The 13,758-nt window shown below is 46.6% G+C and overlaps 1 protein-coding gene across 1 annotated transcript in view; it reads right to left on the reverse strand.

Annotated features, from left to right (window-relative positions):
• The window catches only part of LOC311229669 (DENN domain-containing protein 2D-like), a gene marked incomplete at its 5' end in the record, with an annotated part of 70,216 nt that overhangs the window by 6,308 nt on the left and 50,150 nt on the right, over positions 1 to 13,758 (reverse strand). The gene's annotated exons all lie outside the window — the stretch shown is intronic.

A 13,758-nucleotide genomic window follows, 5' to 3' on the forward strand; every position in this document is an offset into this window, starting at 1 on the left:
CATATTGGGCTTATTGGCAAACATCTAACATTTTCAGCTGTTTGCAATAAACAAATAGACAAGAACAGTTTAAATAAAATTTTAATTACCATGTTTTTTTTAATCCAAATTCAACACAAAATGGTACCTTTAATCACTACTGCAGTCTCAAAATTATTCAACCCCCTCTCTCGAGATTATTCAACCCCCTCTCAAGCACACCTGGTGCAACTATTCAAGGGCTTCATTAGTTAAGGTGTGCTTGAGATAGAACACATATACTTGGACTGGCTAGGGGTTTGTTGAGAGTGACGTTTAAATGCATGTTAGAAATATGGCTAAGTCAAAGGAATTGTCCAAAAAGTCCAGAGAAGAGATAAGTGCCTTGCACAAACAAGGAAAAGGATACAAAAAGATGGCAAAAACACTGAGGGCGGGATCCACAAAGAACGGATTGCACGGTGCTAATTGCACCCTTACTTACAATTCATTATGAATTGAAAATGGGGGACCCTGGTGTAAACAAGACGAAAGTCTCTCTCATCTGCATCCCCTTAACAATTGTGTGTATTGAGCCGTACTGTATTGTACCCATTCTGCAATCTGTTAATACAATTTTCAATCAATCAATCACCTGCGCGGTTCACGCTGTTTGGTAACTTGATGAGGTAGAAATGTGTCATGTTTGGAGCACTGGGATAGTGTAGTTTCACAATCACCATCTCTGGCCTCTCCTACTGTAGGAACTAAAAAGACATTTAAATGTGTATTGTTTCTTCAATACTGAGCCCATTGGCAATTTGTCCCTATGATCTCCTAGGAGCTATTAGTTAAGAAACAATTCACTGAAGAGGTGAGCAGGTAGAAGGGGATTTTAGGGTAAAATGGATCGTATTTACTACATGACTCATTGAGAAGACACTCTGTATGGTTTTTCCCAGTGACAGATAAAGGGACCTACTTGATCATCTTTCTTCATCCTCTATCAAGTAGGCTTTTTACCCAGGCCATGGTGTAAATTAGGGATGTCCGATATTATCAAATCGTTTTTTTTTTGTACATTTATTTAACCTTTATTTACCCAGGCAAGCAAGTACGAACAGATTCAGATTTTATTTATTGTCAAAAGTATGCATAATGTTGTGTTAATTCCACGACAAGAGATATGTAATGTTAATTACCTGAAATTATTCCGTTTTTGGGGGGGGAAACCCTGCATATATATAACCCTGCATCTCTGATCAACATGACTAATAGACGGCTTGGCTTTGACTCATTAGGTTTCCGCCCAGAGCAAAAGTCACCATGATCAATCTCAGTATTTACTTCAACAACCTATTGATTCCATTCCAGACCAATGTAGCCCAAAGGTCAATAGGCATGAGGCCTCATGGAATGTTTATCAATTGACCATATTTACATTTACATTTACATTTAGTCATTTAGCTGACGCTTTTATCCAAAGCGACTTACAAGTTCTGTGCGACAAGACAGCAAGAAGGGTATAACTCTATCAGCTGAGTAACAATGTTCATCAAAGTGTTGCGTGTTACAGTGTAGGTTAGTTTATTAGGACAAGTGCATGACATTAAGGTTAGTCGGGGTTAGATTTTTTTTTTTTTTTTTTTTTTATCATTTCAGATAATGGTTGAAGAAGTGAGTCTTTTCACACATGGCCATCTTTCTCTTATGTCTAAGTCTCAGGTTGGGTTCCTTTCCACCCTGTTCCCACCATGGGTGTGAATATGGTCAATGGTGACAGGAGGATTTCTCCAGAAATGTTACAAATGTTAATTGTTCTGGATCAAATTGATCCAGTGCGCCCTTTGACCTGACTGGAATACCAGGTCCATGGGGTTATGCACACCAGGGTCAATTCCAATCCATTCCACTGTACAACTCAAGCACAACTGAGCATAGATGAAGTACTGTAGATTTCAAATAGCAGCGTGGATCTATGTGTTTTTGGATATAACGTTGGATCAATAAAACGCGATCAATATTTGGAATGGCGATCAGGAATTGGATTCATCTTTTTGCATGACATCAAATATGAGGTAAGGCCTTTATGTTACGAGTCTTGGGGTAATCAGAGGTTCCTATCACCGCCATCGGAGTGTGTGTGTGTGTGAGGTCGCGCCGACCAAAGTGCATAAGTACACATATAATAGCGATAATCTAGCGTTTATTTGAAAACTATTTATAAATCAAGCGACAAATGGCACGATTTCTAAGGAAATACATTTAAGCTTGAGTTGCTGGGGTTTATTGAGATGAGACAGAACGCTCTAGAAATATATTGATATTCATCACGGTATAAAATGGAAATGTATGTATGAAAAAATGATCTGTTTCGTGCATGTTGACTGGAAGTAACTCATTGACGACCACTGTGTTATTTAGATCCATTGCCATTATATTTTATATGTTTTATGCACTCGCAAATAAGTCCTTTCCTCCATTGGATACAGCGTTGGCCCAGAAGGGCATCAGCAGAGGGCGCTGTTGGCCCTGAAAGAGTTAACAAAAAGGGTGCTAAATAGCACTAAAAGTGGTTCTTTGGCTCGTAATCATCTACAGGCTGTGAAAAAGATTATATAGAAAAATAATAAAACAGGCTAAAAAGTTCATGTATATTATTACTGTTATGCAATACTGTTGTAAATATTTGTTTCAGTTTCTGATTGTTCAATGTCCCCCGATCTTTCCGGAGCTATTGTATATTCTATATTATAGTTATTGTAACTGAGGGGTACAATTCCCTGACTGTATTACTAGATATGATACTTACTACCACTACCTTTGTACTTAATATTCGGCCACCCAGTACACGGCATAAATATATTATCATGAACACTCTCACGTAGATGAAACGGATCCAACACAAATGTACGAATTAGAAACAGGTCTTTATTTTCCTACACAGCGATGGTGTGTAGAATAAGCACTTAATCACTTAATTACATTTATGAATTGAAATAGTATGCACTTTTATGGCAAGGAGTATTCGTCGGTATATCAATAGATAATGTCCAATCTCTGAAGGCGCAGGTGGTAAATATACGACCTGGAATAGTTAAGGAATAACAGCAATGATACTTTAATGATTATAGGCTGGATACACTAGAGGGGGTTAATCCGGTCGCTTGTAAGCCGACAGGAGTAGGAGGGGGGGGGGGGGGGGTAGAATCCAGCTGCCTCGTCCGGCCAAGGGTATCCCAGGAGAACCCACTGTAGTGCCGTTCAATGCGCCGGCGATCCTTGGACCACAGATGAAAGCAGGTGGACTCTTTGTGGGCCGGCTCTCTCCGGTCCACGGGGGAGAGATGTGGAGAGACCTCGTCTTGCAGAGCGTCTCCTCACCTTGCTTCCTCTCCAGGGGGGGGGTTCCAACACACGGTAGTGTCGGGGGTCTTTATCCATAGAATAATCAAAGTATCCAAAGCATAATCCGTGCCTGGGAAGGCGGGCTGTCGTCGGTAGAATAATCCGGTATACAGGTCCACTCGCTCGTCGGCTCTGGGGCTCCTCGGGTGCAGCTTCACATAGGGTCAACCACCCTGGGTAAGCAGCCAGTTCTCTGCCCGAAACGATGGGGTACTGACTACGGTAGTATTCTCACCGCACGAAGCACTATATTAACAGACTATTATTAGCTTTAATAGACTACGTCCAACTCGACGATATAGTGCCAAATATGACTATTCAAATATTAATATACACGATGTCTCAATACCGATGGTAGGCGAACTTGGCCTTACTCCCACACATGGCATCGCGGGGAGGCTTTACGTCTGTGACTCTATTGGAGGGTAAGAAACTGGACTGAAAAGAAAGTCCTACTTTAGTAGCGCAGTATATATACGCACTATGAACAAATAGTCCCATTAGTGGTGCGGTAGCCAAATTCCTACGCGGAACTAGGACTTGTTCGTACATGTCGAGCGGTACGTTTGAACTGGGTCTGAGGGGTATGGCAGCCTGGCACCAAGGTCTCGACCAATAGTAGAATGGAGACTATTATGGGATGTTCAGTAGGCTAGAATGGATATTCAATGCATATTGTACAAGGAATATACAAGGGATATCAGGGAATATTAGAGAATATACAAATACAATTAAATATATATATATAAATAAATATATATATTCGGTTTAATCTGGCCCTTCACAACAGCCACCCCCTGAATAGGTCCCGGACCTAATCAGTTAAACGGAGACAGATTAATCGTGTTGTCTATTTACACATAAGGGTTTGCTGTAGGGGTCAGTCAACTTCACAAAGTCATAGGGTTGTAGGGTCATGGTCATCATCGATTGTGTCTGGGAGTCGAGGCAGTTCTATGAGCCTTGCCACGGGACGGGTGTAAGTGCGACCCTGGACGAGCACTTCAGCTGCTCGGACCTTGCCGTCGGCACCGGTGATCACTTTGCTTACGCGGCCGGCCGGCCACATAGCTCTGGGCAGTGATTGATCAATAATCATGACGACTGTTCCTTCTGTCAAATTGTCTCTCTCCTTTACCCACTTCTGGCGGGTCTGTAGAGACGGTAGGTAGTGCAGTAGGAAACTGTTCCAAAACTTGTCGGCTAATACTTGGCTGTACCTCCACATTCGTCGGCCGTTCGCTTCTTCAGGCCGGTACATTGTCTGGGGTAATAGGGCGGGCCATACTTTTTTTTTTTTGGAAAATCAATCGAGTGGGGTGTCTAAAATATGTGTTTTTTTGTGGGGAATTCAAATATGGGATTATTTTTCTAATCGGATAACGCCTACCTACATTGTTTTGGATTTCAAAATGGCCGATTTGACCATTTTTCACCCCTTGGCCATACATGGATGCCAACATGAATCTGAAGGAAATCCTAACATGCAAGGTGTCTAAATTATGTGTTTCTTAATGGGGAATTCAAATATGAGTTCATTTTTGGGATAGGATAACTCTAACCTACATCATTTTGGATTTCAAAATGGCCGATTTTACCATTTTTCACCCCTTGGCCATACATGGATGCCAACATGAATCTGAAGGAAATCCTAACATGCAATGTGTCTAAATGATGTGTTTCTTAATGGGGAATTCAAATATGAGGTAATTTTTGGGATAGGATAAATATAACCTGCATAATTTTGGATTTCAAAATGGCTGATTTTACCATTTGAACCCATTGGTATTGTATTACAAAATTGCAAAGATAAAAAATATATGGGAAATCATTTATAATGACAAAACCATCAAATTTATTAACAAGTGAACTGTATATAACTGGATACAACTCCAAAGATCAATAATAATAATACTAACAATAATCAATTGTATTTGTAATGCACACAAACACCTAAGTGCTAAATCTCGATCTCCTGACTTCCTGAACTTTGCCAGGTTCCAATATCTTGATTGGACTCATTCTTGGATGGCAAGATCTCCTACTGTACTGCTTTAGCCACCAACCTACAAACACAAACTTAAAGTCAACGTCAGCCATAAATAGGTGAGCTCTTTCCAGAACTACTCAGCAGAAACCTCTGATTGAGAAAATCCATGGGGCTCCATCAATCCTCTATCTTCTTAAATTTGATCAGGTTGCACAAGTCCTGCTTGGATTCATTCTTGGACATCAGCCTCCTGCTGGTCTCCTGAGCCCTGATCCCTCCATCCCTTTTTTCTTGTGAAAAGTACTTAGCAGAGGCCTCAGTCACCATTTTAACAACCCTCTCGATGCTTTGTGTGTGGCAAGGCCAGTCGAGAACCTCCATGGGGGTGTTGATTAAGTTCTTCACCTCGGAGGTGCTTAGGGAGCAGGTGAGAGGTGGCTCTGACAAATCTTCTGACCAGCTGATTAAGCCACCAATGCTGGAAGCGTCACTATTGATGTGAGGTGTTCTTCTGATCCTGACACAGGAGTCTCCCAGCTGAGTGTCTGGATCCCCCTCTCCCCTGATGACCAGGATTCTCTCCACCCCCTCAATTCTCTCTTTTTGATCCTCAGAGCACAGCAGTGTTTGGAGGATGGCTTCACTGTGGGCATACCAAGCAGATCTTCTCACAGTTGGCATCACAACATCCAGCACCTCCTTCCTCTGAGACTTGAGGCAGTCCAGCTGAAACAGGATGTGCCTAGGCCCTTCGATCCAGGAGTGCTTGACCTTCATGTTGAACCAACATGGATAATACACTCCAATGATGAATTCCACAATGCATTGTAGATTATTCAGGTTCTTTCTTTTAAGTTGATGCTTTGACACCCAGAGCCTGAGGAGTCTGTTTGCTGTGGTGAGCCAGTGGCTGTGGTTTACCGGTCCAATCTCCAGCAGAGCCAGCCTTGCAGAAAGCACTCCATCCCTGATTGCACAGACCAGCTTATAGCCATAGTGTTGATCAGTTGAGAGATCTTGAATGATCTTCTCAGGCAGCTTGATCAGCGGAGGGCCAAGAAAGATCCTGGTGAAGTTAGGATTGATCTCCAAGTCTGTAACAGAATCAAGGAGCTGTCCTATTGGCCCAGACAATTTGTTGTCTGACAGAGTAGCCCCATCAACTTCAACAATGAGACGGCGCAGTGGAAGTTCACCAGTGTGCAGGTTGCACACCAACCAGACCAGCTTTCTCCCCAGGTGCAGCTCCAGCTTCCGCATTACACCTGCCTTCACTCCAGTGTTGACATTGGTCGAGTCTCCTCCAATGGCCCACAAGGTCTTATCAGAACCTCTCTCTTTCAGCCAGGCAAACAGGACCTTAGCAATCTTCTCTGCATGGGACTCCTCTTTAATTGCTTTCTCTGGTGTAAAGTGGAACAGATAGTTGCTGCCAGGCTCACTAGCAACACTATAGTGTTCTTCCTTGATCTTTGCAGGAAAAGATTGGTCACTGCCCTCAGCTTCCATCATCACATTGGTCATGTCAATCCGCCCATCAAAGAGGATACAGGAGATCCCCCCCTCCTCCCTGCACTTCTCCTCAAACTCTTCCCCCAGCTCTTGCATCAACTTTTCTTGTGCTCTCTTAACCTTGTTCTTATCAATCACTTTACTTGTGTCATCTTCTAAGATGAGTCCTGCATCAATCAGAGCTGCAGTTGCTATAGCTGCAGTTGGCCTTAGACCTATGCCATACCTTACACTAGCAAGGGCGATGTTTGGAATCTCATCATAATCTTTCCGTAGCTTTGCTGAAGCTGCAGGGTCAGTTTCAGGAATGAGCTCAACTTCAGGGACTGTAAGGAAGCTCTCAACATCCTTCCTGGCAACCTTGTCTGCTGCTGCAAAGCTTTCTTCTTTGCCCCTTCTCCTTTTCTCTGCCTTCTTTTCCATCCCCTGCCTTTCCAATGTTTTAAGAAGATAGAGGATTGATGGAGCCCCATGGATTTTCTCAATACATTGAGACGTTTGTTAAAATGGTTACAGAGGTTTCTGCTGAGTAGTTCTGGAAAGAGCTCACCTATTTATGGCTGACGTTGACTTTAAGTTTGTGTTTGTAGGTTGGTGGCTAAAGCAGTACAGTAGGAGATCTTGCCATCCAAGAATGAGTCCAATCAAGATATTGGAACCTGGCAAAGTTCAAGAAGTCAGGAGATCGAGATTTAGCACTTAGGTGTTTGTGTGCATTACAAATACAATTGATTATTGTTAGTATTATTATTATTGATCTTTGGAGTTGTATCCAGTTATATACAGTTCACTTGTTAATAAATTTGATGGCTTTGTCATTATAAATGATTTCCCATATATTTTTTATCTTTGCAATTTTGTAATACAATACCAATGGGTTCAAATGGTAAAATCGGCCATTTTGAAATCCAAAATTATGCAGGTTATATTTATCCTATCCCAAAAATGACCTCATATTTTAATTCCCCATTAAGAAACAAATCATTTAAACACCTTGCATGTTAGGATTTCCTTCAGATACATGTTGGCATCCATGTATGGCCAAGGGGTGAAAAATGGTAAAATCGGCCATTTTGAAATCCAAAATGATGTAGGTTAGAGTTATCCTATCCCAAAAATGACCTCATATTTGAATTCCCCATTAAGAAACACATCATTTAGACACCTTGCATGTTAGGATTTCCTTCAGATACATGTTGGCATCCATGTATGGCCCAGGGGTGAAAAATGGTAAAATCGGCCATTTTTAAATCCAAAATGATGTAGGTTAGAGTTATCCTATCCCAAAAATGAACTCATATTTGAATTCCCCATTAAGAGACACATCATTTAGACACCTTGCATGTTAGGATTTCCTTCAGATTCATGTTGGCATCCATGTATGGCCAAGGGGTGAAAAATTGTCAAATCGGCCATTTTGAAATCCAAAACAATGTAGGTAGGAGTTATCCGATTAGAAAAATAATCCCATATTTGAATTCCCCACAAAAAAACACATATTTTAGACACCCCACTCGATTGATTTTCCAAAAAAAAAAAAGTATGGCCCGCCCTACTGGGGTAATGTGGGATCTAGCCGCCCCATCAGGAGTGTGTTGGGGGCTCTGCGTAGGCGACCACCCACTCTGATGAGGGTATGAGCGTCGCTCTCGGGGGCCAGATGAATTAATCTGCTGTCGGATGGGACGGGCTTTCCTCCCTGTAGACAGGCCAATTCATCGGGGAACGAGTCTCTCTGGGCTCGCTGCAGTAGAAGCAATTCTGCTTCCTCGTAGTTAGCCGCTGACATATCAGCGGGGGACTTGCACTCCGGGTGGTACCGCAGGAATGTTCTTTGTTGCGCACTCTCTATGGACGTGCAATCGTTTATGTTAGGGTCGGTGGAGGCTACGGTGCTCAATCCACAGAACACAGACTTCTTAATTTCCACCTCCTCTGGACTTGCTGCCCTCGGGATAGGCATGGGCCACTGTCCTTCCGGGAGTCTTAGGAATGCGGGGCCGTCACTGTAGACATTGCGACGGGTGAGGTCATCCAGGGGCATCCCCCGGGTGATGACGTCAGCTGGGTTCTGTTTTGTATCAACGTAGCGCCACTCTGTTTCTCCGGTTAACTCTTCGGTTAAGTCTTGAATCTCGGTGACTCTGACTCCCACGAAGACTTTGTACTTGCATGAGTCCGATTTGATCCAGGCGAGTACCGTCGTGGAATCTGACCACAGGATTGTTCTAGACACCGGTATGGTGAGCTCACGTTGGATGAGCGTGGCTAGGTGCGCTCCGGCTAGGGCTGCGCAGAGCTCTAGACGTGGGATAGATTGTTGCTTGCGTGGGGCTATTCTCGAGCGGGCGAGGACAAATGCTGTGTAGATCTCTCCCCCTTGGTCTTGGGCCCGCAAGTAGGCTACTGATCCGTATGCGACCTCTGAGGCGTCACTGAAGACGTGTAAGTCCATTTTACATGTCTCTGGCCTCACCGTGGGTGGGAAGTAGCTTCGGCGCATATTAACGCCTGGGAGTGAGTGGAGCTCCATCTCCCACTCTCTCCAGGTGGATGCAAGGTGTGCGGGAATGGGGTCGTCCCAGCCCTGGTCCTTGTCCCACAATGCTCGTACAATCATTTTTGCCCTGGTGGTGTACGGTAGAATACATCCTAGCGGGTCATATTGTCGGGCGAGTGTTGTGTACACACTCCGTCTGGTGGTCGGCGCCGCCGCCGGCCTTCCCTGCTCCGTAGTCAGGGGCTTGTGTCTGTAGTGAAGCGAATCTGTTTTGAATCGCCACACCAATCCCAGGGTCATCTCCTGGGCTTCTCCCGGGATTGTAGCCATCCAGGTCTCGCTGCTGGCTGCCTTGTCCTCGGAGGAGAGGCTGCGCAGTACTTGCGGATCGCTGCTGGCCCACTGCCTGAGATCAAAGCCGCCTTTGATCAATGAGGCGCGGAGTTTAATCAGGAGAGCCTCGGCTTCTTCCTGGGTTGAAAGGCTTTGTAGACAGTTGTCTACGTAGAAGCTGTTCTTTACGCTGTGTCGGACCTCTTCGTCCGCTGCTGGGTCCTCTGCTACATGTTTCTGTAGTGCAAATGTCGCACAGCAGGGGCTGCACGTCGTTCCGAAGGGGAGGACTTCCCATTGGTAGATGGCTGGGTGCTCATCTCCTGGCTTCTCTCTCCATAGGAACCGTAACAGGGGCTTGTCCGCCTCTACTAATCTCACCTGCAGGAACATTCCTTTAATGTCCCCGCTGATGGCCACCTTTTCCTGGCGGAAGCGGAGTAGAACGCCGAGTAGGGAGGGGCCGAGTGTGGGACCGGGCAGTAACTCTTTATTCAGATTTTGGGATCCGATCTGGTAGCTGCAGTTAAATACTATGCGGTCTTTACCGTTGTGATGGACCTTGTGGTGGGGCACGTACCACGATTCAGTGGTCTGGTCAGCCTCTTTAATGTCCATCTTTGTGACGTGTCCCGCTGTGATGAGCTTCTCAATCTCAGCGCGGTATACACTCTCTTGGGCGGGGTTCTTGGCTAAGCGCCGCTCCGTGTTCAGCAGGTACCGTTCTATGGCGTCTGTCTTGGCGTGGAAAGTAGGCATTCCTTCTCGCCGCAGGAGTGGCGTGGCGTATCTCAACACGCCGTTGACCGGGACTCTCTTGGTCCCTGTCTCGAGGAGGTGAATGGCGTAAATGTCATCTTTAGAGCGAATGTCTTTCTTTCCATTCTTAAAGGGCATTTGTTCCAAGCTCCATAGCCGCTCTACGTGTTGCAGGAGTGCGGTTTCTCCCTCTGTGACTCGGGAGTGGAGACATCTAGTGGCTGTACTTCGGTTGAGAGATTTGGCGAGCGGGCCTTGGAGAGTCCATCCCAAACGGGTCTCGACTGCTGCAGGACAGCCTCGGGGTCCGGTATGAACCCGGTCTATCGGGACAATGAGGTCTGCATGGTCGGAGCCTATCAACAGGGTCGGCATAGCATTGTCTATGAGCGGGATCGGTAACTTGCGCAGATGTGCATATTTCTCCATCAGCTTGGCGACGGGGTATGTGTACCGCGACAGTCCTATTTCTTGGCTGGTGAAAGCGTCTGCAATCTGGTACCGTCGCTCAGGCTGGCCGCTTGCTGCGATAGAGAATGAGACATTCTCGCCCTTTATCGTCTTCAAATCTCGTCTTATTGTCCGAATTGTCATTTGGGTTTCGCTTCCCCGCAGCCCTAGCTGGGCCGCAGCGGAGGCGAGCAGCAGGGTCTTCTCTGACCCGTCATCGAGGACGGCGTAAGTGTCCAGGACTTTATTCTGGTAGCTTAGTGTCACACGCACTACTTTTAGGAGTACTCGGGCTCCACTGCTGCTGGCGGGATCGATGTACATGACGCTCGCTTTGCGGCTGGATGGTGCAGGTGAAGGGCGCCGTCTGTTACTGTCGTGAAGTATGTCCAGATGGGCTCCATCGCACTTGGTGCACCTTTTCTTTAAGCGGCATTCGGCTGCCATGTGTGAGCGCGCACAGCGAAAACAGCGCTTGTTGGACTTTATCCATTGACCTGCTTCCTCCGCGTTCAGCTTGGGGAAGGAGTCACATTGCGCTAGCCAGTGTTCTTTCTCACAGTAGGGGCACACTATCTTCCACTTCTCCGTTCTGGAGGGGGTACTGTGGCTCCTGCTGCTCGGTACTGACTCCGATTGGTGCATCACAGTCACCGATCTTCTTCCATCATTTAGTCGTCTGGTTCCTTCTCTGGAGCCAGGGGTGCTCCGTCCGAATGTATCTAGCCGTAGGCTGCTGACTTCTCTCGCCAGGAAGTCTGCTAGATCGAGGAGGTTCGGTTCGGGGCCATTCGGGTCTCTGTGGTCCCTCTGCCGCCTAAAGCGCTCCTGACGAGCGGGCGGCAGCTTCTCCAGGATCCTTTCCACATTTGAGTTGGCGTAAAGTTCATACTTCCCCTTCTCTCTTTGCGCTCCCAACATCCCTACCAGGGACTGCACTCTGATGGACAGGTCGTCCAGTGCTCGATTGTCTATTGCTGGGGGTAAGCGGTCGATGTGTCGGATCTCCTGGATCACGTAATCCCATATGCGCCCATACCTCTGGTCCAATGCTACCAGCGCTGCTGTGTATGGGGTGGTGGAAGTCGCGTAGGCGAGCGCTATATTATGTGCGCGGGGCACCTTTAAGTGCTGCAGTAGGATGGCGTATTTGTGGCGTTCATCCAATACATCCACCAACATGGTCTCCAGACACATGCGGAGTTCTGTATACTGGGCCCGGTTCTCTTGGGTGAAGTCGGGTACCATAGGCGTGCCAATGTATGACGCTGACTGTGGATACATCGGCGAGCGTTGGGGGAGAGGCCTCCTAGGCGAGTCTCCTCCCGCTCCTTGGTATGGGCTGGTACCGGCAGTGTACCATGGCCCGCTTGTCCAGGTGCTGTTCCTCGGTGCGGGTCGTGCGTCTTGCTCACCCGTGTATAGAGTCGGGGGTCTGTAGCGCAGCTCCGCGGGAGTATAGCCTGGGCTGTACCGGACCTCCTGGTCCGGTAGAGTACTGTGCTGTCTTCGGGCGCGGTTCTCCTCCTCTTCCTCTTCGTCTTCAGTTAGGTCATCCAGTGCTTGTAGTCTCTGGTTTAGCCTCTCCACAGGATATGCTGCTCCTTCCCGGTTGCTAGGTCTCGCTTGGACCGGTGGGGGGAGGTGGTCTGTGGGGGGTATAGACCTCGTCTGTTGGTCAAGTTCAGGGTTGTTTACTCGGCTAGGGGATGCCGCCCTGGAGGTGTGTCTAGACGAGTTCCTGGAGCCTCTGGCGGAGGGAGAGGGTGTTGTCCGTCTGATCAGCTGTTCTATTAGTTGCGACTGCTGTCTGTCGCGCGCTGCGTCCCGTTGAGCACCGGCTCGTTCTCGGGCCACATTCTCTTCCATCTGAATGCGTCTTATTTCTAGACGTATCTGCTCGTGTTCGCTTCGCTGCTGGATCTGCAGTCGGTCGCGTTCAGCAGCGGCGTTCAGGCTGATGAGGAAGGCCTGCTGTAGGGTCCTCTCTGCCTCTGGAGAAGGCGGTTGTATAGGGGAGCCTTCCCTCGGGGTACTCCTTGCGGAGCCTTGGAGCTCTATCTCCACGGTGCTCTCCCCGTCTTCTTCCGTGCCGAGTTCTCTCTCGGTAGCGTTGTATTCCTCCCGGGACTCATCGGGGACTACTTCTTCAGTACTGGCGGGATGTGAAGTCATGTCTGGTTCCCACTGGTCCCCACCGTGAACTTGGTCAGTTACATTAGAGCCTGTAGGGGCCTCTATGGTCGGGGTAGTCTGGGCGTTGGGGTTAGACATACTTTTACTTTCTAGTTTTACCGCGTTTACTGTTAGTAGAAGACTAGGTTGTTGACTGACAGCGTAAGCCTCTAAGTACTGAGGGAGCCGTCGTTCGCGCTGCGGGCGTTGGTTAGGAGGATCGTTTCGTGGAGTGTTCATCATAGGCCATTTCAATATTAATAACACTATATTAATATTACACTAATTACCCTCCGGCTCGAAGGACCAATTGTAACTGAGGGGTACAATTCCCTGACTGTATTACTAGATATGATACTTACTACCACTACCTTTGTACTTAATATTCGGCCACCCAGTACACGGCATAAATATATTATCATGAACACTCTCACGTAGATGAAACGGATCCAACACAAATGTACGAATTAGAAACAGGTCTTTATTTTCCTACACAGCGATGGTGTGTAGAATAAGCACTTAATCACTTAATTACATTTATGAATTGAAATAGTATGCACTTTTATGGCAAGGAGTATTCGTCGGTATATCAATAGATAATGTCCAATCTCTGAAGGCGCAGGTGGTAAATATACGACCTGGAATAGTTAAGGAATAACAGCAATGATACTTT

This window comes from Notolepis coatsorum, assembly GCF_963971535.1.
Source record: "Notolepis coatsorum genome assembly, chromosome: 6".
NCBI classification, from domain to species: domain Eukaryota; kingdom Metazoa; phylum Chordata; class Actinopteri; order Aulopiformes; family Paralepididae; genus Notolepis; species Notolepis coatsorum.